Source organism: Macaca mulatta, chromosome 1 (genome assembly GCF_049350105.2).
Source record: "Macaca mulatta isolate MMU2019108-1 chromosome 1, T2T-MMU8v2.0, whole genome shotgun sequence".
Lineage (NCBI taxonomy): Eukaryota > Metazoa > Chordata > Mammalia > Primates > Cercopithecidae > Macaca > Macaca mulatta.
Window position 1 is genome coordinate 222992655 of NC_133406.1, and position 27289 is coordinate 223019943.

Sequence of the window (27289 nt, forward strand, 5' to 3'; positions counted from 1 at the left end):
GCGTACTGGGACTACAGGCGTGCGCCGCCATGCCTGACTAAATTTTGTATTGTTAGTAGAGATGGGGTTTCACTGTTTCCCAGGCTGGTCTCAAACTCCTGACCTCAAGAGATCCACCCGCCTTGGCCTCCCAAAGTGCTGGGATTACAGGCATGAGCCACCTTGACTGGCTGAATAAAGTTCCTTATATACCTTTGAGGGCCTCTCAGCAGCCCCTACTGAGGTTTGGAATCTCCCCAGCCCTGCCCCTTAGCAGAGGCGAAGGGCACTTCAGGATGGTAAAATGGAGCAATGATAGAGCAGGACACTTGGAGTCAAGAGACCAGGGTTCAAGTCCTGATTCTGCCACTTCCAGCTGTGAGTGTTGGGCAGATTCTCTAGCCTCCCCTGGGCTCGGTTTCTTCAACTGTGAAATGGGCACAGCAGTACTTACATCGTGGGGTTGCTCTAGATACAAAACCATCGGGCATTTGAAAAGGCTCAGCACAAGGGCTCAAACATGGGAAGCGTTCAGTCCTTGATGCTTACTATTTTCAGTGCCATCAATACCCTTTCTGTCCTGTCCAGTGTCCCCAAGCCATGCCCGCTTAATAACCCTGTTCCCCACCCCCCTTCCAGGCTGCAAACCCTTCTTCTGACACTTGCTGTTTCCATGACATCCCTGGTTTGGGGAGCTAATTTGAATGAAGAGGATTGATTAATACCAAATTATTACTTTTCTTTTGTGTCCCTTTTGTCATTTAGAAATGGAAACAAAAGATATTCTCGAGCTCAAGTCAAACATTTACCAAATTAATTCTCCTAAGAAATTGTTTGAGATTTCAAGGGTTGGTGGTTCCCCCCCTCCCTAACTCTACTACATCATAAAGTAATTGCCTGATTAAGGGATGCGCAGCTTGGAGAGTGACACATTTTTTAAAATTAGAACACGCCTGCCAACGGACACGGTTATGCAACTGGTTTTCTCTTTTCCAAACAACTTGATTCTCAAGGAGAAACGACAGAAGGGACAAGGGCACGGGAAAGAACCGAGGCACAGGAAGCAGGCAAGTGCGCCGGGTAGAGCGTTTCTTTGGCGGCCCAGTTCTACTCCTTTTCCCCGGGACCCCTCACCTGACACCTCTCTGGGGTCTGCAGCCGCCTCCCACCGACCTTCATTGATGTAAACCCACTGTCAGGAAAATCAACAATTTTTGTTGTTGTTGTTGTTGCTGTTGTTGTTGTTGTTGAGACAGAGTCTCGCTCTGTCACCCAGGCTGGAGTGCAGTGGCACGATCTCGGCTCACTGCAACTTCCGCCTCCCGGGTTCGAGAGAGTCTTTTGCCTCAGGCTCCCCAGTAGCTGGGATTACAGGCGCCCACCGCCACATCCGGTTAATTTTTGTATTTTTAGTAGAGATGGGGTTTTGCCATGTTGGCCAGGCTGGTCTTGAACTCCTGACCTCAAGTGATCCGCCCACCTCATATTCCCAAATTGCTAGGATTACAGGCATCAGACACCGTGCCTGGCCCAATGGTGGGGATCCTTGTGAAGGCATCAATTCAAACACAGACTAGAACCCTGGTGGGCACCATGCCCCATGCTAGGCAGCAGGCACTAAGAGGTCCCTATGATTTGGGCCCTGCCCTCCAGGCTGGCAGAGGATATAACACCATAAGCAAAACACTGCAACACTATGTATAAATGGACTTGGGATACTGGAGGGGACAGAAAACCTTACTTCCCGCCACTGTGCCCAGACTGACACCCCAGCCACACTGGCCTGTTTTGCAACCACCTCATGCCACTCCAAATTCAGCCCCTAAACTCAGTTCCTACTTCTTAATGCTTTTCCCCAAGACCTTGGCACAGCTTCCTTCTTCACACCAAATACCTTCTTTTCCAAGAGCCTTCTCTGACCCCCGCAAGCTGAAGTAGTAGCTTCCCCAGGCCAGTCACTCTCCCCAGCTTCCCTCTGTTGCTCTGTGTACAGCACTAGTTGCAACCTGACAGTTCCTTTTATGTGTGTCTGTTTCTATGTAAGCGTCACAGGCCAGGCCTCTCTGTCTTGTTCTCCTCCATCTTTCCATTGCCTCAAACAGAGCCTGCCATGTTACTGCTTGCAGGTGAAGGAATGGAGGAAGGAATGAAGGACGGGAGGTAGGGAGGGAGGAAGGAAGGAAAGAAGGAAGGAAGGGAGGGAAGGAGGGAGGGAGGGAGGGAGGGAGGGAGAAGGAAGGAAGGAAGGAAGGAAGGAAGGAAGGAAGGAAGGAAGGAAGGAAGGAAGGAAGGCAGGCAACTGTTTAACTACTGTTCCACCAAAGGAACTCATTCTCTTCTCAGGATCATATCTTTAAACAGCTCCTGACCCGGGTTGGCTGGGGGAAGGGAGGAAGAGAAAGTCAGACTGGATATCTGGAGACTCAAGTTCTAATCCTGAGCCTGAGGGTGCTCAAGTGACTGCCCCTCTTTGGGCTTCACTTTCACATCTGAAACATGAAGGATATGGTTCAATGATCTAAGGGAGCCTCCCCCATCTCGGTCCACGTGGGGGTCTATGCAATAAATCCGAAGAAGCCAGTCACAAACAACCACATAGTATATGATTCCGTTTATGTGAAATGTCTAGAATAGGCGATTCTATGGAGACAGAAAGTAGATTAGTGGTTGCCAGGGCCTGGGGGGGTGGAGGGATCGCGGAGAGGGAGTGATAGCTAAATGGCATTCTTTTTGGAGTGATAAAATGTTCTAAAATTGATTGTGGTAATGGTTTCACAACTTTGTGGATATATTAAAAACCATTGAGTTGTAAAAAAATTAAAAATAAAAAAAATCAATTAAAAACTAAGTATGATTTAAAGAACTGAAAAATGGGTGGTTAGGGCTGTGATCCTGGAAACTACACTACAGGAAGCCAGCCATGTCATCTATGTGAGCCCCTTCAGGTCCCTTGGAGGCAAGAGGGGAGTCAGGGTCACGGGTGAGGCTCCTGGACACGCTGCTTCCACAGAATTTGGCACGGGACCAGGCAGAAGTATCTGTCCGACTCCTGACTTTCTTGAGAAAGCCACCATCTCTCCCTGGTGCTTCATTTTTAAGACTAATTTGCAATTCCCTTTGGTGGAGAATGTGCCTCCTGTCTTGGCCAAGTGGCTTCTCACCCAGCTTCTCAGCAGCAGGGAAAGGCCTGTTTCAGCACCACCTGGCTTGCATCCACAAGCTGATGACGACTGTCCCCTACACGGCACTCTCCACAGGACAAGCTCTGTCCTGGGTGCTTGGCAGGTACTTCACCCACCCTATAACCATGGGACGTAAAACTTCATTTTACAGATGAGCCACAGCAAATGTAATTTGCCCCAGTTCACATGGTGAGGAAGTGGCAGAGCCAGGATTAGAACCCTCAGTCTGGGCCCAGGGCTGTGCTCTTAACCTGACACCTTGAGGCCCCTGTGAGCCTGGGAATAAATGACGGCCAATGAGCCGGAGGGGCAGACCCTCCACCAGACCACCACCCCACAGCTGGAGTACAAGTGAGGAGTAGGGGGCTATGGATTCTTCCTCAGTCTTTGAACCATGGGGTAACAGCAACAGCTCCAGGGCAGGAGACCAGAACCCTGGGTCCTGCCATGGAGCAGCTCCATGGTCTCCCTTGGAATGACCATGACCATTGCCACAGCAGACCTGGCTCTTACCAGGCACCAACAATGAGGCAGGAGCTGAGCTAGGCACACACGTCATCCCACGTGATTCTTCCAGCCATCTGAGAGGGAAACTCTATCATTTCCACATTACAGGTGAAAATCCTGAGGTTTGGAGCTGGGGAGGACACACTCTCAGATTCAAATCCTGGCCCATCTCACACCCAAACCCATTCTCCCTACACTGTGCTCACCAGCAGCACCACCTGCTCACTCACGGGCAGGGGGCACTTAGCAGGTAACTTATGTGTGTGAACTTGTCTTCTTGGCTTTAAAATGAAGACGATAATGCCTTCCCAGCAGGGCCATTATGAAGGTTAAACAGAAATAATACACCATGATATCATATAACATGATAAAACAAGATAAATTTCATATAATATGATATAAATTTTATATAACATAACATAAATAATACAACTACCTCCACTACAGCATAATATAATAAAACAGAATATACTACCCATGCCAGCATGCAAACTTCATGACACCAGAGCCATGCCAACACCACTAAAGCAGGAACTAGCAAATGGGAGGCATCCGAACAAGATTTATTGAATGGATCGCAGCATAAGCCTGCGGAAAGGAGAAGGCACAGGGCAGGTGCTAAGACATGGCCAGCATTGCTATTGTTACTGTTTTTGTTCACTGTTGTTAAAAGTAAACCTGCCAGCCTGGGCAACATGGCAAAACCCTGTCTCTACAAAAAATTAGCTGGGCGTGGTGGCATGTGCCTGAAGTCCCAGTTATTCAGGAGGCTGAGGTGGGAGGATCGCTTGAGCCTAGGGGATTGAGGCTGCAGTGTGCCATAATCATGCTACTGCACTCCAGCCTGGGCAACAGTGAGACCCTGTCTCAAAAAAAAAAAAAAAAAAAAAAAAAAAGGAAACCTACCCTTAACAGCAACAGCAAGTTCAGTGTCCACAGCCTAGACTTGGGAGAAGGCAGATAAGAGTAGGTACAGGTAACAAAATTCTTGACATTGGCATAATTCTGACACAAAGACATAACTATAGGCATAGGTGACAGATATCTGTCAGCTCCATCAGGAATCTCATTGGATTCCCTGAAAACCTTTCACCACGTACTCAGAGCTCAGTCAATTCAGTTTAGTCATTCTGACAGTGAGATACTCAGCCCAGTGTGTAAAGTTCAATAGACAATTTACCCAAGATCACCTGGCTGGTGACATCACTGAGGGTGGAGAACCGGTCAGTGAGAGCCATCTATTTTTATTTTTATTTTTATTTTTTATTTTATTTTATTTTTGAGATGGAGTCTCGCTCTGTCACCTTGGCTGGAGCGCAGGGGTGAGATCTCGGCTCACTGCAACCTCCACCTCCAGGGTTCAAGTGATTCTTCTGCTTCAACCTCCTGAGTAGCTGGGACTACAGGCATGCACCACCATACCTGGATAATTTTTGTATTTTTTGATAGAGATGGAATTTCCCCATGTTGACCTAGCTGGTCTCAAACTCGTGGCCTCAAGTGACCCACCTGCCTTGGCCTCCCAAAATTCTGGGATTACAGGCATGAGCCACCATGCCCAGTTGATTTAGAGCCACTTAAATCAACAAGTGTATTTTGATGTCCCGAATGTGCCTGGTTTCATGCCAGACATATGGGATGGGGTCCACTAGGAACAGGTGGATGCAGCTCCTGCCGTTGGAGCTCACCCTCTGTGGAAAATGCCTGGATCAACTTACTTTGCAGAGGAGACAAGTCTTCCCACAGCAGCTGGGAACCCCCCTGAGAAGAGAGATGCCAACTTCTCCTCTCTCTGTATTCCCCACTCTAGGGTCTCTTACCCGAAGGATACCGACATGCTAGCTCTGTAGGAGGGCAAAGATGAGCTCTCTAGTCACCGAATTGCCACGAAATTCAGTGTATCAAGTGTATCAGTATAATTCAGTGTATCAGAGTATCAAGCAAAGCATGGCCCTGCCTCTGGCCCCAGCATCCCAGGTTTAACCAGTTTGGCCAGAAGACTCATCAGAGTTGAGCATCCAGTTTTCCACCTTCAGGACTGAACACCCAACCTGCATATGTTGAGACACACAGGTGCGTACATCCCTGCTCATTGTCCATGGGATACAGAGAAGAATATGCAAATCCTGGAAGCCCAAGCAGATATTGTGCATCCCCGGAATGTGGCTGAAGCTGTCCAGCTGGGATCTGAGGCAGTCACCACGTCTTTGGAGTTTGGATATGATTTGGATGTGTCCTCACCCAAATCTCTTCTTGAATTCTAGTTCCCATAATCCCGTGTCATGGGAGGGACCTGGTGGGAGGTAATTTAATCACTGGGGCAGTTACCCTCATGCTGTTCTCATGATAGCGAGTGAGTTTTCACAAGATCTGATGGTTTTATAAGGGGCTTTTCTCCCTTCTGCTTGGCACTTCTCTTCCTGCCGCCATATGAAGAAGTATGTGTTTCCTTCCCCTTCCACCATGATTGCAAGTTTCCTGAGGCCTCCCTAGCCATGCTGAACTGAGTCAATTAAACCTCTTTCTTTTATAAATTACCCAGTCTCAGGTATGTCTTCATTAGCAGCATGAGAACAGACTAAAACAGGGGACCTGCTGGCATGAGAGCAGGCAACCTACACAGCTGAGACCACCAGCAGCCTGGTGGGAAGGGGGAGCAAAGGCTTGTTTATCAGGGGAGGGAGTGCGGGAAGTGGAGGACGGGAGCAGAAGTGGGCTTAGCTTGGCTGGAAAACTCGATTTTGTGGAAATCTGGGTCTGAAATGAAATGAGCCTTTGGGGATGGAATTTAATATTGTCTCGAAGCTTTTGTCTTCATTTAGGGCGATGGGACTGCATTTATCGTGGCTTCTCCCTTCGTCCCGGTTACATTTATTTTGGATTTATTCACTTACGAGTCTTGCAACAAGAAGTTGAAATGAGTAAATGTACTTTTTTTCCTGAGCTACATTAATTTTGGAGTGAGATTTATTCTGTTCGCTGCTCCTCTTATGGTTACTGATGAGCTGCAGAGCTCTGCTAGGGGCTGAACCAGGTAGGTAAGGCTCGGGCTCATAGAGACAGAGGTGAGGTGGGGCTTCCCAGTGAGCCTGGGATGCAGGAGTGTTTCAACTGAGCTGGGTCCTCAGCCCCTTACCAGCATTTTTCCAATAGGATCATGGTGGGGTGAAGGAATGAAGTGTTTCATTTGAAGGAGTGTAGTAGGACGGAAGAGTGAAGCTGTCTATTCAACAGGTATTTTCCTCCAATGCCTATCAGCTGACCTGGCACATAGAAGGTGTTGTGAATTGAACTGTGTTCCCCCCAAAAAGGTGTGTTGAAGTCTTAACCCCTAGTACCTGTGAAAGTGACCTTCATTGGAAACGGGGTCTTTGCGAACATAATGAAGTTTAAAATGAGGTCACTAGGGTAGACTCTAATCCAATATGACTGGAATCTTTATAAGAAGAGGGATATCTGGACAGACACACATAGGGAGAGGGCTGTATGATGACAGAGGCAGAGATTGGAGCCAAGGGACACCAAGGAACTCCAGGGACTGGTGGTCACCACTAGAAGCTAGGAAGAGGCAAGGAAGGACTCTACCTAGAGTTTCAGATCTAACACAGCCTTGGACACTTTGATCTTGGACTCTGGCCTCCAGAACTGTGAGAAAATACTCTCTGTTGTTTTAAGCCACCCAGGTCGTGGCACTTTCTTATGGCAGCCCCAGGAAAATAGTAAGTATATGTATTCTTTGAATAAACAAATGAATGAATGGATGTCTTCATTGCCAAACTACGCTAGGTGCTTGATATGGAGAAGGTATTGTTCTTCTTTCCCAAACTTCATCTTATGGGTACTAGGACCCCGTTTCCCATAGATGTGGCCCTTTAAGGTCCTGGGGGCAACCTAAAATAAATCAAAGATATATCTGGTTTGCAGTATTCTCATGAGACCCATGATCCACAGAGACAGGCAATGAGACTGCCCAAACTTCTCTCATAGCATGTGTTTCTGACCAAGATGTTTGCAATTTCTAAGAAGCCCTTCTCAGTTTATCTTTACCAATCTTCTCCTTGTCAGATGCTATAAAGGACTTCTCAAGGCCAGACGTGCTGGCTCACGCCTGTAATCTCAGCATTTTGGGAGGCCGAGACAGGCAGGTTACTTGAGGTCAGGAGTTCAAGACGAGCCTAGCCAACATGGTGAAACCCCACCTCTATCAAAAATTAGTTGGGTGTGGTGGTGTGCACCTGTAGTCCCAGTGACTCAGGAGGCTGAGGTGGGAGAACCTGGGAGGCACAGGTTGCAGTGAGCTGAGATCGTGTCACTGCACTCCAGCGTGGGAGACAGAGTGAGACCCTGTCTCAACGACGACAACAACAACAAAAGAACTGCTCGAGACCACATAATTTATAAAAGAAAGAGGTTTAGTTGACTCACAATTCTGTAGGACTGGGGAGGCCTCAGGAGACTTACAGTCATGGTGGAAGCGGAAGCAGTAATGTCTTACATGGCAGGTGAGAGAGAGTGCATGAAGGAGGAACTGTCAAACAGTTATAAAACCATTAGATCTTGTGAGAACTCCCTTGTTATCATGAAAACAGCATGAGGGAAACCGCCCTCCCTGGACATGTGGGGATTACAGGTCCCTCCCTCAACACATGGGGATTACAGTTCAAAATGAGATCTGAGTAGGGACACAGAGCCAGACCATATGATCAGACTTCACCCTCCTCCCTGCACCACCTATTTGTTCTCTGTCCCCATAAAGTCCAGCATACTCTCTAGGGGAAGGAGACTAGTATTCAAATATCAAGAAATAGTGGAACAGAGGACGATGATATAGTCTGGAGCAGCTACAACTCCAGACCACTGATGCTTAGGGGACCAGAGCCCAGAATCTTCCCCAACATTGCTTAAAGTTTTCCTGCACTTGACTCAGTTGATGCACCTCCCCCAGCCTGCACGTCCGCCTGCCCCTAGTCCTGGGTCTCTTGCCCAGCTTCCTGCTGGAGCAGCCCCCGGGTTGGCTCATGTCATTTCCATGGTTGTAAAGCCCTGGGCATCCAGCCCAGGCAGCTCACAGTGACCTTGCCCCCACGGCTGCTCCTGCCACCTGCACCTCGGTCACCAGGCCCAGTGCCCAGGTGACGCAAGAGTGTTTGTGAATGTACAATGAGGATGTATGAGGGAAAAAGTGAATGACTGAAATGCGGGATTCATGAACAAATGAGTGAGTGAGGATGTCAGCCGGTGAGTGAGTGAGTGAATGAACTGGGGAGTGGGGTGGTGGTTGGGTCAAGAGGTGGTCTCTCCCTGAAACAGCAGTGGCAGCCTTGTCCAGATTGATCAATGTCATCTCAGGCCATCCAGGAAGTTGGGGAGCTGGGGGATTTGAATGGACGCCTGACTTAATAGCCAATCTGCCAGATAATTGCCCATTTCCTTCACAGCTAGGCTGGGTGGGGGTGTAAGACACAGGGTGGGAGCGGGTGCTGGCCTCACCAGGCCCGCTTACTCCCATTGTTGCAGGAGCTTCAATAAGTTAACACTAGTCTTTCCCACATGACAACAAGCAAAAGTAAATGTGACATTGTCTGATGCCATTTTCTCTCTTTTCTCCTGGAGGCTGGGCTCCTGAGGTCCCTCTGTGCTCAGGGAGCCCTGCTTAGATGCTGACATAATGGCACATCCTAACATGCACTCTAGTGCCCAATGGGCACCTGCTTTGGCAAAACAGCCCCACTGGATTTTTTTTCCCTAATGAAATTGACCAGTAACATAAGTGAACTGAGCAAACTGAATTGAGGATGTTACTTCTGGGTTAAGTAGCTGCAAATTCTTCTTCTGAAAAAAGGAGAGGGCATTTCTGTTTATAGCAACAAGCTAGGGTTTTACAATCTGATGCCAATCCAGACACTCCACTGTCCTCCTGCCTCCTCCCTTAAAGGCTTCCTGCTACCAGGTCGTAGTGCGGAGTGCCACCCCTGCTATTCCCCACCCTGGCACTATTGCCCACACTGGCCCCACAACCTGGAATCCCTTCATTTCTTCCACAGACCTGGACCCTACACACCCACCCGCTTTGTGAATGTGTAATGGTTAGCATGCTTTCTTTCCTCCACCTGCAGTGTTCCTGTCGTCATTAAATTAATAATAATAGGCCGGGCGCGGTGGCTCAAGCCTATAATCCCAGCACTTTGGGAGGCCGAGACGGGTGGATCACGAGGTCAGGAGATCGAGACCATCCTGGCTAACACGGTGAAACCCCGTCTCTACTAAAAAAAAATACAAAAAATTAGCCGGGCGAGGTGGCAGGCGCCTGTAGTCCCAGCTACTCGGGAGGCTGAGGCAGGAGAATGGCGTAAACCCGAGAGGCGGAGCTTGCAGTGAGCTGAGATCCGGCCACTGCACTCGAGCCTGGGCGACAGAGCGAGACTCCGTCTCAAAAAAAAAAAAAAAAAAAAAAAAAAATTAATAATAATAAAAGACTGAGTTAATTTACTGAACAGTAACTCTACGCTTGTCACTGTTCTAGCCTAGTGTGATACACTAGCCACATTACATGTGATACACTTATGTCATCACATTTAATTCTCTCAACAAACCCATGAGGTAGATGTCCATTTTACAGATGAGGAAACTGAGGCTCCAAAATGGTAAGTCGTTTGCTCAATGTTACAGAGCTAGCAAAAAGTCAAACCAGGATTTAAAGCATGCAACAATGCAGGACCCAAGCAACTCATCACAGTGGTCCTGCATGACGTTGCCTTAAATGTCACTGCCCCGGGGAACCTGCTTCATTTTCCTTCCCTGTGCTCTGGGAAGGGTGGCCTGTCCCTTCCCCTGAGTTCCCAGGTACCTTGCATATACATCTGTAATGTGCCCCAGACCATGGAAATTAATGGAATCTATGGCAGTTAATGGCTAACTAGGCTGTGCACCCCTCAAGGGCAAGGATTGTGTCCAATTTATTGCTGTACCCCAAGGTCTGACACTGGAGCTCAGGCTTCATGGCGGAGGTGAATTCCCTCACAGTCCCTGGCCCTGGGCTGGTACACAGCAGACAAGGAAATCTCAGTTGGAGCCGGAGTCATAGCCAGTCCTTGTCAGAGCTCATCGGCTTGCTTGTCACAGAAAAGCCAACTCAACGAGCTTAGGAAACACAGGCCAAGTTCATAGGCTCAAATAACGGAGCCATCCAGCATAGCTGGACTCGGGGCTCAAACACTATCTCTCGGGTCTCCTTCCTTCCTTCGTACAGGTGACAGATAGGCAGGCTCTTGCCAAGAAAGCTCAGGGCTTGCCTCCTCCTGGTTTCAAATCCATGAAAAGAACAGTCTCCATCAAAATCCCAGGCCTGCCTCTCATGGGCTCAGGCTGGGTCCATGTGCCTGAAACTGAACCAACGTGAGAGACAGGGGAGAGAGTGCGCATGGATTGGTTCAATCTAGATCATAAGTCTACCGAGGGCAGGGTCAGCCCCACCCAGACCACAGGGCCTCAGAGGGAGGAGAAATGGCCCCCCTGGATGCTGGGCAGGGAAGAGGGGGGCTTTGCTGATGTTGAATTGAGTCTTCATCTCAAGCCTGGGCTGTCCTTTTGTGCCCTCCATCCTGTGACATCGTCTCTCAAAGGGAACACACAGGGCACCCTCCAGAGTAGAGCTCCGAGTTACAGCGTCTCAAATGCCGTGGCTCTGCCCTGCAGGTGTCCAGGACAGGTGGGCTGGACCTACCCAGGTTGTGCGAAAATCAAGTTTAAGTTTTGATCTGCCCTCACCTGCTTGCAGTCTGCAGCATCAGCAGAACTTCCGCAGAGACAGGCCTGGACCAAAGCAGGGAGGCCTGCCCAGGAAATGCACCCTTCACATCTCAGCTGTCTCCTGCCACTCCCAGGAAGCTTCCCCCAAGAACTACGTATAAGAGCATAAATATTAATAGAACATGCATGTGTTCAGGCCCTTCGGAACAGTATAATGTAATGACTTGGGACACAAACTTCAAAACTGGCTTCAAATCCCAGCTCAGCCACTTACAAGTTTGCTTAACTTCTCTGCTTCCATTTCCTCTGTAAAATGGGAGTAAGATAACACTTACCCCAGGATGTTGTAAGGATCAAATCAGTAAAAATATGTAATATGTTTAGAATGATGTTGGGCATCCAGTAAGAGCTATGTACATGTTAGCTAATATTGTTACTATTATTATTCTGCGTGTAGTAGCACTGGGCTTGGCCTAGAGGTACAGCTCCTTTTCACATGTTCATTGATTAGACTGAAGGGACGAACCAGGGAGAAAGTGTCAAGTAATACACTGGCTTACAGGTTGAACTGCACAGCTATAAGGGAGGGGGCATCTGGCCTGGCTCAGTTCATGTAAAAATTATCTCACATTTTCTCACATGAGCTAATGGTATAAGATGATCATTTTAAAAGCTAATAAAATCCTAGGCTATGTTAATAAAAGGAAAATGTCAAGACCAAAGTATAATACTTTTTCTCTATTGCATTCTAATCGGATCATACATTGGATATTTTTTCAAACTTGGATTTTACATTTTAAGGAAGATGAAGGCAAAGGGAAAAATAAGGGAAAGCAGGACTCTAAAGTACCCCACATCACATGTCAAGGACTGGAGGTATTTCCCTTGATGAAGAGAGGACATGACCTTTACCATCACATTATAGTTGAAGGACTTTCTAAAAGTTAAAGATGTCTGATCTCTGAGTCCCCAGCAGGTACAATTTAATGTAATGGATAATGCTGACTGGACAGTGGGTTTGTTGTCACATGCCAGAAAGTTCCAGGCACTGCAGCTGGACAGTAATGAAACAGATTACCTTAGGAGATGGTGAAGGCTTGGTTAAGGGAGGTGTGAGTGTGAGGCCAGATGGTCATCTGACCAGAACACCAAAGAACAGGAACACAATGGGCTTCATCTCATGTGCCAATCTAGTAAATTGATGGTGGGCATGTTGAGTATTAAAGAAAGGTTGAATTTTGTGATCAAGATTTCCATCATTGATTAGTAATGCCTGCAGTGGGCACAGAAGGGGTATTGAGTGAAAGGTGAGGTGCCTCTTAGATTTCTTAATCCTGCTGTGGAAGTGGCATTGAGTAGAAGGTTAGACCCTATATTCTACAAGGTCTCAGAAATCCTGTGGTTTTGTGATTGCATTTTATTGCACCACTTAAAAGCAAGTCGAGTCCAAATTAACATTTTTGGTAGCAGATTAGACAACTGAAACTCAGAGAAGTTACCTTTGCTCCAGGATCTTAGAGGGCCAAGCCAGCAATACTGAATGAGAGTCCCCTGCCTAGCCAATCCCAGATCCTAGATGCATTCCAGACTCTGAAACTTCAAGCAACAAGTGGAACTTGACACTATCCCAAAATTTTGAGGGTGCCTAGTCTGTAGCACCCGGCTTTAGAGTTGGCAGGCCCGAATTTATCTCCTGATGGTACGGTTTTTTTGTTGTGTGACACTGGAGAAGACACTTCACCACTCTGAGCTCTGTTTTCTCAATGGAGAAGTAGGAAGTAGTATGAGCAAAATAATGTCTACTTTAAAAGTTTATTGGGACTTCAGGCTGAGATGGAGTAACAGGAATCAGATTTACCCTCTTGGATGAAACAACAAAAAACAGACAAAATATTTAAAACAATGGTTTTCTAGACACTGGGCATCAGAGTGAAGGAGCTTGACCCCTAAGAGACAAGAAATACATGAAGTAGGCCCCTCAGCTTCCCCAGCTTACTACCTTGAGAGAGTTTCCAGACTTTGGGTTAGGCAAAAATTTCTTGCATATATCATCAATAACATGATCCATTGAAGAATGAGTTGATAAATTAGACTTCATCAAAATGAAAATCTCCTGATCTTTGAAATCATGTTCAGATAATGAAATGATAAGACAAAGACGAAGAAAAAATATCCACACATCAAGTACCTGCTAAAGGACTGATACCTGGGATATACGTAGAACTCTCAAGACTCAAGAAAACAAACAACTGAATTTTAAATGGATAAAAGACGAACAGACATTTCACCAAAGAAGATACACAGATGGCAAATCAGCAGAGAGAAAGACGCTCAACATGATTAGTCATCAGGCAAATGTCAATTAAAACCATCAAGAGATGCTAACATACTTATTATGTTGCTAAAAGTAAAAGACTGACCGCGTCAAGCCTTGGAGAAGACACGGAGCAACTGGAAATCTCATACATTGCTAGTGGAAATGCAAAATGGTACCAGCACTTCAGAAGACAGTTTGATGGTTTCCTTTCTCTCTCTCTCTCTTTTTTTTTTTTTTTTTAGAGACAGAATCTTGTTCTGTCACCCAGGCTATAGTGGCATGGTGCAATCATAGCTCACTATAACCTTGAGCTCCTGGGCTCAACTGATCCTCCTGCCTCAGCCTCCTCAGTAGGCAGAACCTCAGGTGTGCACCACCACACCACCATGCCCAGCTACTTTGTAAAATTTTTTGTAGAGATAGGGTCTCACGATATGGCCCAGGCTGGTCTTGACTTCTCAAAGTACTGTGATTACAGGCATGAGCCACCACTCCCGGCATTTCCTTAAATTAAACATGTGCCTACCATACGATCCAGCCATTCCTAGGTATTTACTCAAAAGAAAAGAAAGCGTGTATCCACAAAAAGTCTTTTACACAAACATTCATAGCAGTTTTATTCATACTCATCAAAAACTGGAAAAGATCCAATGTCTATCAATGGATGAATGGATATACAAAGTGTAGCACAGCCACAAGCTGGAATATTAGCCATCAATAAAAAGAAGGAACCACTGATACACAACACAACATGTGGAATCTCAAAATAATTATGATGGGAGAAATAAGCTGTGCAAAAACAGTCAATACTGAATGATTCCATTTATACAGAACTCTAAAAAATGCAAACAAATCTATAGTGACAGCAAGCAGATCAGTGACTGCCTGGGAATGGGATGGATGGTGGGGAGGGGAAAAAGAGAAGGTTACAAAAAGGCACAAGAAAACTTTTGGGGAGTGGTGTATATATTCTCTATCTTGATTGTGGTGATGGTTTTACAGGGGTGTGTGTGTATGTATGTATATATTTATATCAAAATATATCAAACCTATTACTTTAAAAATGTGCAGTTTCCAATGTGCAAATTATGCTTCAGGGATGCTACTACAAAAAAAAGGGAGAAAATTCAAAGTTTAATGAGGTGATTAAATGATGTGATACACAGTGGCTGACACTTTCATCTCCGTGGTGTTTGTGGGATTTCACTACAAAGGGTGGGAAAGGGGTAGAGGGTCTCCCGCCTTTGATTGGCTTCATCCAAACCATCAAACACTGACCAGAGCTATCCCATCTGGGAGACCCTGAAATTTGCCAGCAAAAGTTCAGAGAAAGGCGGGAAGGAGGAGCTCATTAGAGCAGCAGCGATCGAAAGTCCGGGCTTGGCCAAATCTGACTCTTGCAGCAAAGTCCCCAGGATAACGCCACCTGCTCTCCTTCCCCAGGGGGGAGCTGCTGGTCCTGGGGTCTCCCTCTGCTCGATGTCCTCTGAGTCACCTGAAAGAGTCACTTGCCTGGAAAGTCTGCGGGCGACTCCTGTGTCCTTTCTCCTGCATCCAGAGGGGTGCCCCACTGACTGCCAGTTGCAGGCTCGTCCAAGGGGCATCTCCAGGTGCTCCACAGAATGTGTGGGCATCTCTGAGCCCAGCGAGGTTTGAGGAGAAAGTTGAAGGATGAGAGCAAGAGTTTCAGAGCTGGAGAGCAAATCTTGACCCCAGCACTGATTCTCCTAGGAAAATCACACAACCTCTCTGAGCCTCAGTGCCTCGTGGGTGAAACAAGGTAAGATGAACTCTTCAGAGGGTTCTTTTGAGGATTTACATAGTATGTCTGGGAGAGCAGGATAGGTCTGCATTCAAGAAGGGGTGCAGGGGGAAGGCCCAAAAATGTCCCTCCCCCAAAAGATATCCATGTCAAATCCCAGAAACCTGTGGATATGACCTTATTTGGAAAAAGTGTCTTGCAGATGAGATTCAAGTTAAGGGATCTTGAAATTAGGAGATAATTCGGGAGTCTCCAGGTGGGCCCTAAATCCAATGACAAGGGGTCTTAGAAGACAGAGAGAGATTTGAGATGGACACAAGAGGAGAAGGTGACATGAAGATGGAGGCAGAGATTGGACTAATGCCGCCTGATATGGTTTGGCTGTGTCCCCACCCAAATCTCGTCTTGAACGGTAGCTCCCATAATTCCCATGTGTGGTAGGAGAGACCCAGTGGAAGATAATTGAATCATGAGGGTGGTTTCCATCATACTGTTCTCATCATAGTGAGTAAGTCTCATGAGATATGATGGTTTTATACACGGAAATCCCTTTCTCTTGGCTCACATTCTGTCTTGCCTACCACCGTGTAAGATGTGCCTTTTGCCTTCTGCCATGATTGTGAGGCCTCCCCAGCCACGTGGAACTGTGAGTCTATAAAATCTCTTTTTCTTTATAAATTACCCAGTCTCAGATATGTCTTTATCAGCAGCCTGAGGACAGACTAATACACAGCCTCATGCCAGGAAACACCAGCAACCACCGGGAAGTGGAAGACCCCAGGCACACGATGTCCGCTGGGGTCTCCAGGGGAGCACAGCCCAGCCAACACCAGGATTTCAGGTTTCCAGCCTCCAGAATTGTGAGCAAACATGCTTCTGCTGCTGTCACCACCCAGTTTGTGGCAGTTTGTTATGGCAGCCACAGGAAACCAACACAGGTGCTTTGGGACAAAACAAATCTGACTTTAATTTCCTGCCAGGCCATGATAGCCAGGCTCCCCTGATAGTCAGCCCAGAGTTTCCCAACCACGGCATTGTTTACATTTTGGGCCAGATCATTCTTTGTGGAGGGATTTCCTTGTAGGATGTACAGCTGCTTTCCTGAACACTACCCGCTGGATGCCAGTAGCACCCCCTCCCCAAGTCGCGACAACCAAAAATGCCTCTAAACATTGCCAAATGTCCTCTGAGGAGACCAAATCGCCCCCAGTTGAGATGTTAGAACCATGGCTTAGGCCAGCCCATCTGCCTCCGTTTTATCAGCTGCAGAAAGACAGCAGGGGACGGACAGCGGCGGAAGTAATGCTAGCATTCACCTTGCAGGACTTCCATCTCAACAACAATTTATTGAGCATTGATGTGCCAGGCATGTACTAGGCCCTGGGGCTACGGCAGTGAACTAAACAGATGTGATGTCTGCTTCATGGAGTTTACAGTCTACTGGGTTGGTCATGCTGAGGGTAAATTGAAACAATACATTTAAATAACCAGATACAGGCCTGACCCATCCTATGTATTCAACAACGGCTGTTTTTCAAGTTATTATTCATTTCAGTATCATTTTTAGCATAACCCTAATTAACATCATAAGCATTTAACACAATGCCTGGCACAGAGTAGGGTCCAAATAAGATAGACATGGTAGTGATACAATAGCATGATGTGTGGATGGTGTTTAGCCCAGTGCTGGGCCCACAGCAGATGATCCGCACATGGTAGCTTCTTTCCTCTCCTCTGGAGGTATAGAGGAAGTTAGCAGTTTTTGGACTACAGCCCAGGTCTCCTGCCTTGTAATCTGGAATAATCAGTTCTGTTATATCATTATTTGAGCTCCCACCCAACCCTCTGTGCCAGCCAGACCTTCGCAGCGATAATGATGCAAACAAATAGCACAAAATCTCGGTGGCTTACAACCATGAGCATTTATTCTCATGCTCATGGGGCTGAAGGCTGGCTGTGGTTTGGCTGATCTAGGCTGGACCTGGTTGGGCTGCTCCACTGTAGGCTGTAGATTGGGTTCCAGTCTGATCCCTGTGTGTTAATTCTTGAGTCTAGTCTGATGAGGCAGTGGCCACCTTGGGTATCTTCTTCTCCTGTTAGGTCACAAGACCACAAGAAATCAAGCCAACTGACACATGCCTATTTAAGGCCTCTGCTTGGGTTATGTTCACTGACCTTCCATTGTCCAGAGCAAGCCACATGGCTAAGCTCCCCATCCATGGAAAGGAGTGATAGGTACCACGCTGAGAGGAGAAGGGAAGCATGTCTGCTGATTGGTAATCTCAATGTCCCTGCTCCCTCCAGGCAAGACCCGCATCCAAACACCTGAGGCTTAGGGGAAATAAAACTGTAGGCTGGAAAGGAGGGGCCGGCTCCAACAGGCATGGCCAGGGCTGTGGATCCCAAAGGAAAAGAGAGAGGGAAGGGGTGAGGACAGAAACTGATGGGAGACGCCTTGGAAGCATTTCCTTTTTCATAGGGAGGGAGTCATAAAGACAAAGGAACTGGAAGTGGCACTCGGTTCCCAAGTCCTGGACTCTACAGGTAACCTCCCCAGGGGCTGGCTGTTCCCTTTCTCTGCTGCAGCTCCAGCCTGAGACCACAGAGACTCATTCCACCAGCATCTATTATCAATATCTAATTAAATCTAATTGGGGGGATGGGAAGGGAGAGAGAAAGAACATGCAGTCAACATAACAAATAGGGTCTAGCTATGATTGATCACCCCATGACCACAAGCTGGGCATGACTCCCAGGCCAGGAGCTAAAACCCAGGGAATCGTTCCTTTGCCGGAATTAACCCATACGGGTCTTGGGAATCATTGGAGCAGGCTCTGCATCATCACTGTGTAGTGTGACACAAGGGCCATAGACCTCCCTTCCCCTTAAATATCACAGCACCCGACTCTGCTGAAAGGACACAGTCACTGGAGCCCTCCCTTGGGCTCAGCGTCGCCCTCTGTAGGTAGACTGTGGAATTGCAACAACACATACCACCCTATCCTTTCTTTTGAAGAACTCCTTATAATTTGCAGTTTTTCATATCAACTACCCCAGATTCCTCACTAGTCAAACTCACCAGGTATGTATTGCATGCATATTATGTACCAGACACCTTGATGAGCATTGAGATACCACAGTGAACCCAAAAGACCCAGACCCTGCCTACCCTATGAGATCCCACTGTCTACTGGGGGATACAGACATTTAAAAAGCCAATGATTATAGTCTGCAATCAATGCTATGTCAGGGTGCACAGCTACCACAGGAACACAAAGACAGAACATCGGTTATTAGAGAGGGCTTCCTGGACGAGGTGACATCTAATGACACCTCAGTAATGACTGGGTGTCAGCCAGATGAAGTAATTGGAGGAAGGATCAGAAGAGGAGAGGGAGTCCATAGGTATGGCAGGCAGAGAGTATGATTGCAGAGTCATCGAGACCTCATATTTCAAGTGCCCAGCCCAGGGTGCAACACGCCATAGGAATTGAGGTGTCAGCTGTCTTTACCCTTATGTTTATACCTGACTCATCCAAACTCCCAGCTGCCCTTTGAGTTGGATGGGGCCAGGACTTGTACCCTCATTCATCCATGTGGGGAAATGACAGATCAGAGGAAGTGGGACCTGCCCAGAGCCATAGAGTGAGCTAGTGAGGGTCTGGCCTCACCCAGGGAGGCTGTGCCAGGTGCAAGCAGGAATATTGATCACAGAGGTCAGAAGGCTTGGGTAATCATGATGGCTCATCCATTAAACATCTGCCTCTCCTTGACAGGCTGCTTCCTGTCTCTGGCCCTGGAGTCTCCAATTGGAACACGGATGGAAGCAGAACTGAAGGAGCAGGGTCCCTTCCAGCCCTGACGCCCCGAGATGCTAAGACGCCTTGTGAATGAGGATGATTCTGAGGCTGCTGTGAAGAACCGAGCCTGACCCTGACACTCTCCCACCCACCCTGGTTGGGTGGTGGGGATCTCCTCCACCTCTCTCCACTTCCTCTGATGCAGCAGGAAAGAGGGGCAGGTCAAGGTCTCTGAAAGGCAGAGTCATGCCATCTTGGCCAGGTTATCAGCCTGGCATATTGGAAGTTCAACAAACCATGGTGCCCATTCTAGCATTGACCACTATTACTGGGTGGCCCAATACAATCTCTGAACCTTTCCAAGCCTCAGTTTCCCCATCTTATATGAGGAAAGTCACTGCCACTTTTCTCCCTCCCAAGGTTCTTTTGAAGACTGGCAAATGTATGAGATGGATGAAGGGCCAGCACCTCCCTAACCAACCTGGGATAATCTAGCCTGCCTGGGCTAAGTCTGCCCTCTTCCTTCTGCCACCGCAGGCCTGGGTTCTGTCCCTTTGACTGCTCAGGGGACACCTCTGCCAGTGACTTCATGAACAGAAAAGTCAAGACAGAGCCCTCAGCTCCAGGGGGTTGGGGGTCGCGGCAATGGAAAGTAGAGAGAGGGCATCCCACTCAAAGTCTACACTAGAAAGAGGTGGAGACAACAGCTACCCTTGGTTTGGAGAGGCCATGGAGAATCTGATGGACTGTTCCTCTGCTGTTCCCCATGACCAGGGTCCTTGAGTGTCCCTGAGTCACCCCAATATCTGACGCATCTGGTTGAAAAGATTCAGCTTGCCTTCCAGATGTGACCATCGGCCACTGGACATCTGGCTATCTGAACACTCCTGGCAGCACGGAGGGATAAAACAGTTCATTTTCCCTAGCACTTTTTCATCCAGATGTGTGGCAGTCTATACAGAGCACACATCTGGAGAACCAGAAACAGCCTCTCCTGTTGAAGCCAATGAATAAACATGCAGAACCTAGACTGTGCGGAACAGAAGCAGCCATCTGCCTCACACTGATAAACCATGAACCACTCACCGTCTCCCCTCTCCCAGCCCCTCGCCCGTTTTTCGCTGTCTCATCCCTGTCTCTGCCATCTCCTCTGTGCCAAGGGTGGTCAAGAAATGTCAGGGGGAAAACAAGAAAAGGAAAAATAAAAGCTGAGGGTTTTTTGATGCCTGCTAACATAACTTCACGTGTTATACCTTCTTTTCATTCGTGGACTCAGTCTATGAGTTGAATCGTTTTTACAAGAGTTTACATTTTTTAGTTAGCCAAGGGGCAGACACTGCGTTACGCTCTCTACACGCTTTATCTCATTTAATCTGCAAGGCTGCATGATTAAGTTGGGACTATTAAGAGAGCTCTTTACAGGGGAGGAAATTGAGGCACAGAGAGGTTAAGCTATTTTCCCAAGGTCACACAGCTAGGGAGGCCTGGACAGAAAAGGTCTTCTAAGACAAGATTGACTTCAGGGTCTGTGTGCTATTGCCCCACAGCACGGAATTCCTGCCAAATGGGCCAGGGGAGTGGTTATTTATTCAAGCAAGTGGTTTCAGTGATCTCATAATAGCATGCTAGACCACCACTCCATCCTAAAAGCAAGTCCCACGGGACCAAGATTAAGGTAAGGCCAATGAGGTGGGGTCATGTAAGATCAGATCTTGTCTTTATTTAAAATTTTAATATTTTGTTCATCATGGATTTTTTTCACACTAAATCAATATTTTTAAATATTGCATTAAAATATTATTTACCTTAATTACTGAGCTTTGGAAGCCTCCCTTAAGTTTTGCCCCTGAGGAGACTCCCCTTGCTCTATCCTTGACCCTGAGTTAAAGACCCTCTATTTGGTGTCCAACCTGGGTCAAGGTCAAGGTGGGTAATGAGGAGTGTAAGTACCCAGCCCCTGTCTTTAGGGAATTTACAAGGTCTTAGGGAAATAAAACCTCTGTAAACTCAGTACCTAGGGGAGTAGAAAAGCAAGCACTGGCTTGTGGGAAGCACACGTAGTAGCTTTAAGAGCAGACGTGCTCATGTCAGAGTGCCTGGGCCTGAATCCTGCCCCTACAACTTACTAGCTGAGGAAGCTTGGGTAAGTTACCTAACTTCCCTGGGCCTCAGTTTCCTCATCTTTAAAATGGTACTAACGACAGTTCCTAGTTCCCAGAGTGGGCATGCCATGATCCAGGCAAAACACTTATAACTTGCCCCAGGACACCTTCACCAAGTGTTAGCAACTGTTATTAACAAGGTCATGATTATTATATAAAAACCATGAGCACTTGGAGTATTTGGAGACAGAAGAGCTGGAGAGGGCTGGGGCAGTCTGCTGATGCTGCACCAGGAGGCAAGACTTAAGGTACGGCCTGACTGGAGCAGGTGGGAAGAGAGGGAGTGGAATTCTGTGGAGGGAATATTGTAGCCTCCTTGTGAAACTGATACTTTAAAAATGTATTTCTAATTGTGGCAAAGTATCGATAGCAAAAAATTTACCACTCTAAGCCCTTTTTAGTTCAGGGGCATTAAGTACATTCCCATGGTTCTGCTGCTATCACCACCATCCATCTCCAGAATGTTTGCATCTTGCCAAACTGAAATCTATCCCCATTAAACAAAAACTGCCCATTCTCCTCTCCCTTCAGCCCCTGGCAGCCACCACTCTACTTTCTGTCTCTATGAATTTGACTGTCATATAAGTGAAATCATACAGTATTTTTCTTTTTATGACTGGCTCATTTCACTTAGCATAATGTCTTCAAATGTCATCCATGTTGTAGCATGTGTTAGGATAAAGTCTGATAATTGTTTAAGTCTTGAGAACTACCTTAAAATGGAGAGATGAATGGATGGATGGATGGTTGGATGAATGGATAATGGGTGGGTGGATGGATGGATGGATGGATGAATGAATGGATGGTTGGATGAATGGATAATGGGTGGGTGGATGGATGGATGGATGGATGAATGGATGGTTGGATGAATGGATAGTGGGTGGATGGATGGATGGATGGATGAATGGATGGATGGATAAAAGGATGGAGGGATGGATGGATGGTTGGATGAATGGATGGACGGGGGGTGGGTGGGTGGAGAGATATACAAATAAATGGTTAAACAGGTGGAGTGATGAATGTCCATGCCAGTATTCCAGTGAGTTGATTGAAAAATGAGATAGTAAGTTAGGATACAGTCAAACCCTGCAGTGGCTCACAGCCTAGGTAAGGCACCATGAGGACAAATACTCCCTAGACACTATCCTAGAGTCTACACTAGACACAAATGCAAATTCCCATGGGGCACCTGGGAAAGGCATGACAACGCCAGCTGAAGATATCACAGAACCTCCCCTCAGGCCCCGCCTTCCCTGCAACATTGCAGCCAGGTGGTGAGAGCCACTCTGGAGTTTCCCAGGTGGAGGAGAGAAGACTCCGGCACCAGGACAGAGGATACAGCATGTGCAGAGGCCCCTGAGGCAGAAAAGAATGGGACAGGGAGGCAAATCTTGTTTAAACAAGTGCCTTTGGGCCTCTGGAATAGGGAGGACCTGCATTCCATTCCAGGAATTTCTACTTATTAACTGTGTGATGCCAGGCAAGTGGCTTCACCTTTCTGAGCCTCTGTTTCCTGAACTGTGAAATGGGGGTAATGACAGCATCTACCTCCAAGAGCTATTCTGAGGATCCAATAGGACTGCGCAGGTCAAGCATGAAGTCTGGAGTAAGCTCTCAAGAAATATGTCAACTCTTAACTTCCTCCCAGCCCTGAGCCCCTTCCCTCCCAGGGTGCTCAGGCCAGGCTGGGGCCAGCCTGGGAGGGGCCTCACTGCATCGCAGAGAGAACCAAATCCCCTGGCAGCTGTGCATGTGGCTCCAGAGTACCTGCTTTCACCTCCCTCTGGAGCCCCACCTCCACTGCTGATTGGCTGAGGTTTCTCCTCCCCCTCCTCCCTTATTATTCTCTAATGTGCACCTGCCATCACTTTATTCATGAAGATTTGCATTGATTTTGCCATAAACCGTTATGAATTTAGCTTGTGGAAAAAATAACATTGATTCTGCTGCCTTGTAATTTCTCTCTGAGCTGCAGGGCCCACCACTAATGGTTTTCCGAAAGATTTACACTGGGAAGCAGAGGACGTGGCTCCAGCCACCCACTCCGTGCCACCACCTTTGCTCTCAGGATTTTCTTTGGTCATTTTGGCCCTTTAGTTGGACATGGGCAGGTTTGGTAGCTGCAGACCAGAGGCCGTGCAAGCTGCCACCTGGCTCACTGCAGGGGAAAGAAAGGGAGAAGATGGAAGGGGTGGGAAGGAGGGAAGTTGGAGGCGAGAGGAAGAGGAGGCTTGTTGGGGAAAGAAAGGAAGGAAAGAAACATTCACCAAGCATCTTCCAAGCACCAGGCACCTTGAACTTACCTTTCCTCATGTGAACCTCACAATAATAACACTGGTGTCATTAGCTCTATTTACAAGAAAACGGAAGCTCAGAAGGTTGAACATGTCAAGCTCCGCACAGTATACAAGGAGTAGAGTCAGTGCTACAGCCCAGCTGTCGCAGGAGCCTTGGTGGCCACAATGCTCTGTTCTCCCCCGGGCACATGGTGAATGACTCCCTTGTAGTTTAGTGGTGCCTTTGACAACTTCTGGCCACTGGGATGTGGGCAGAGGTGATGTGTGTCACTTCCAGGCCTGGCCCTTAGAAACATCTTCCATCCCTCTCTTCCCTGCTTGAAGACTTGACTGATGTTAATTAACTAGTTAGAAGATAAAGAGCCACTGTCGCGTCAGGTTGATATGAGTGAGGAATAAACAACTGCATGAAGCCACTTAGTGTTAGAGTTTGCAGCTCACATTAATCACCCTAACACAATACCTGACATTCATTGAGCATTTACTACATGCCAGACACCATACTAGGCATTTTGCATTATTTCCTTGTCTAAGCCTTACAACAACCCCATGAGATAGGTGCTACTATCACAGGTTGGGGCCTGTGGAAGTCAATTACCTGCTCAAGGTCACATGGGTAGTAGGTGACACGATCAGGACTCATACCCAGGCAGTGGTGCTCACGCCTGGGTGCTCCTTTCTCTTCACCAGAACATCCTTCATGGCCCTGGAAGGAGGCAGAGTGAGTAGCGGTCAGGAAAGGGGTGGCAATTCTGCAGATACCACTAGCTTGGTTCATAGTCCCTCACTTTTGCATACTTTTCTTTTTTTTTTTGAGAGTTTTGCTCTTGTTGCCCAGGCTAGAAGACTGGAGCACAATGGTGCGATCTCAGCTCACAGCAATCTCCATCTCCCAGGTTCAAACAATTCTCCTGCCTCAATCTCCCAAGTAGCTGGGATTACATGCATATGCCACCATGCCTGACTAATTTTGTGTTTTTCATAGAGATAGTTTCACTATGTTGGTTAGGCTGGTCTCAAACTTCTGACCTCAGGTGATCCACCCACCTCGGCCTCCCAAAGTGCTGGGATTACAGGCGTGAGCCACTGTGCCCAGCCCATACTCTTTATTTTCACAAGCATCATTTCTTTTCATCACATGTGGTCCTGGAAGTTATGCAAAAAGGAATGGATGACAGGTAGAAACCTGTGGTGATCCTGTAATGGGGGCCATTGCTACCTAACGCATCCACTGTAAAGCTGTGTGTTCTGTAGCTGGCCACTGTCTCTCTCCCTCCATTTCCCTATATGCAAAACGAGAGACGGCAGTGAGCCAGAGGAGCTCTGAGGCCCAGCTCTAGCCTGCCAGGGCAGGAATGTGCATTTCCGAGAGTGAGTGGGCTTGACTAGAAGTGCCTGGATACATTGTCAGCCTCATGTCAGAAAGCAGCAGGCTTTTGTCTAGGGCAGTCACCTTCTCCCAGAGAAATGCACAATTTCTTTGGCAATATAATTCCCTCAAGAATTGTGTAGAGTTTCATTCAATTTACTTCTTCTCAGTTCCATATACAAATAACAACAACCAAGATATCTTCCAGATACAGTTTTTATGTTTGAAAACGTTTGTTGGCCGGGCGCGGTGGCTCAAGCCTGTAATCCCAGCACTTTGGGAGGCTGAGACGGGCGGATCACGAGGTCAGGAGATCGAGACCATCCTGGTGAACACAGTGAAACCCTGTCTCTACTTAAAAAAAAACACAAAAAAAACTAGCCGGGCGAGGTGGCGGGCACCTGTAATCCCAGCTACTCAGGAGGCTGAGGCAGGAGAATGGCGTAAACCCGGGAGGCAGAGCTTGCAGTAAGCTCAGATCCGGCCACTGCACTCCAGCCTGGGCGACAGAGCGAGACTCCGTCTCAAAAAAAAAAAAAAGAAAAAAAAAGAAAACGTTTGTCTTTAATTTCCTAGTATCTCCGTCCTGCCTAGCCCCCAACCTGAAGGCGGCCTCCTGGGGCCATGTGGGACAGTGGGCTCGGGTGGGAAGAGATCACCCTAATGGGACCTTTGCAGCCATATTTTATCCGATGGTCTGGCTTGAGGTGCCCAAGAAAAGCCTGAGCTTCAGTCTTCTTCTCTCCTGCCCCTGTTCAGGCTTCCTCTTCCGAATCCCTTTCTAATGAGCCTGACATCATCCCTCCTGTGGGACTTTGCTAAGCACGAAAGAATAAGTCAATACATACTTCATTCTGGGATTTCCAACAGACACCTGAGAGGGACACACACTACTGGTACATGATCTGCTTCCGAGGTTTTGCAGGCAACACCAGATGTTTTTGCCTGATCATAACAAGGGCCGTCTTCCTATCCTGTGTTATCTCCATCTTCACCACCTGCTCCTTGACCACTGAACCACAGCCTTATGGTTTAAGTCTCGTTATGGCTGCACCCACTCTGGAACGAGTCAGTTTGAGTCAAAATACAGACAGCTGCTGTAACAAAATCCCAAACAGGGGTGCTTTAAATAAGACACAAGTTTCTCCCTTGTCTAACAACTGATCTAGGGCTGATAAGGTAGCTTCCAATGTCAGAGACAAGGCCTCCAAATTTATCCCCTGCTGTTGAAAACATATGGCTTCCATCTCACGGTCCAGCATTCTCACCAGCAGGCAGAGGAGCGAGGGGAAGTGGAAGATATTCCGTTTTATTTTAAGGGCATGGCCTGGAAGTTGCTCCTGAAACTTCCTCTGAAATCATATTGGTCAGCACATAATCACATGGCCATATCTGGCAACACAGGAGTATGGGAAATGTAGTCTTTATCAGGGGACCATGTGCCCAGCTGAAATCCAGCATTTCTATTACTAAAAGAAAAAGAAAGAAAGAAATATGAGAGACAATCTTCTACACCAAAGTCAGCATTCCATAGGTAGGAGAGTGGAAGTGCAGAGAAGTTAAATAAGTCACCAAAGTTTGCACAGTTAGCAAAAGTGACAGAACCGGACCCCAAACCTGGCAGTCTGAGTTCAGAGTCCATGCACACAGCTATAACAACGGGCTGCCTCCTCGACACAGGTGATGTTCCTAAAATCATGCTCAAAGATTAAAAAAAAAAAAAGGCTGTAGCTACCACTGCCCAAACAGGTAAGTTTCAAAAAGACAGTGTTGCTGGTAGTGATTTCAGGAACATGGTGGGAGGGTTTAGCAAGTAACATCCTGGGTCTTTGGGTCTTTTGAGAAAATAGTATCCAGCTGTTCCACAGCATCCATTTGACTTAATTAGGGCTCTGGGGAGCCCAGGAATCTGCCCTGATTTGGGTGAAGTTTGGCAAGCAAATGTTTGGAATTTTTGCAAGGTGCCTGGAACATGGTCACCTGCAGCCAAGTGGTAACCAGGTGAGGTAAATACAATGTTTGACTTCTGAGCCAGATCAACCTGGATTCAAATTCAAGCTCCCAGCCTTGTGAGTTCGGGCAAATCACTGCACTTTTAGGATCCTCAGCTTTCTCATCTGTAAAACTGAGTTGAAATACCTGCCTCACAGGATTGTTCATTCATT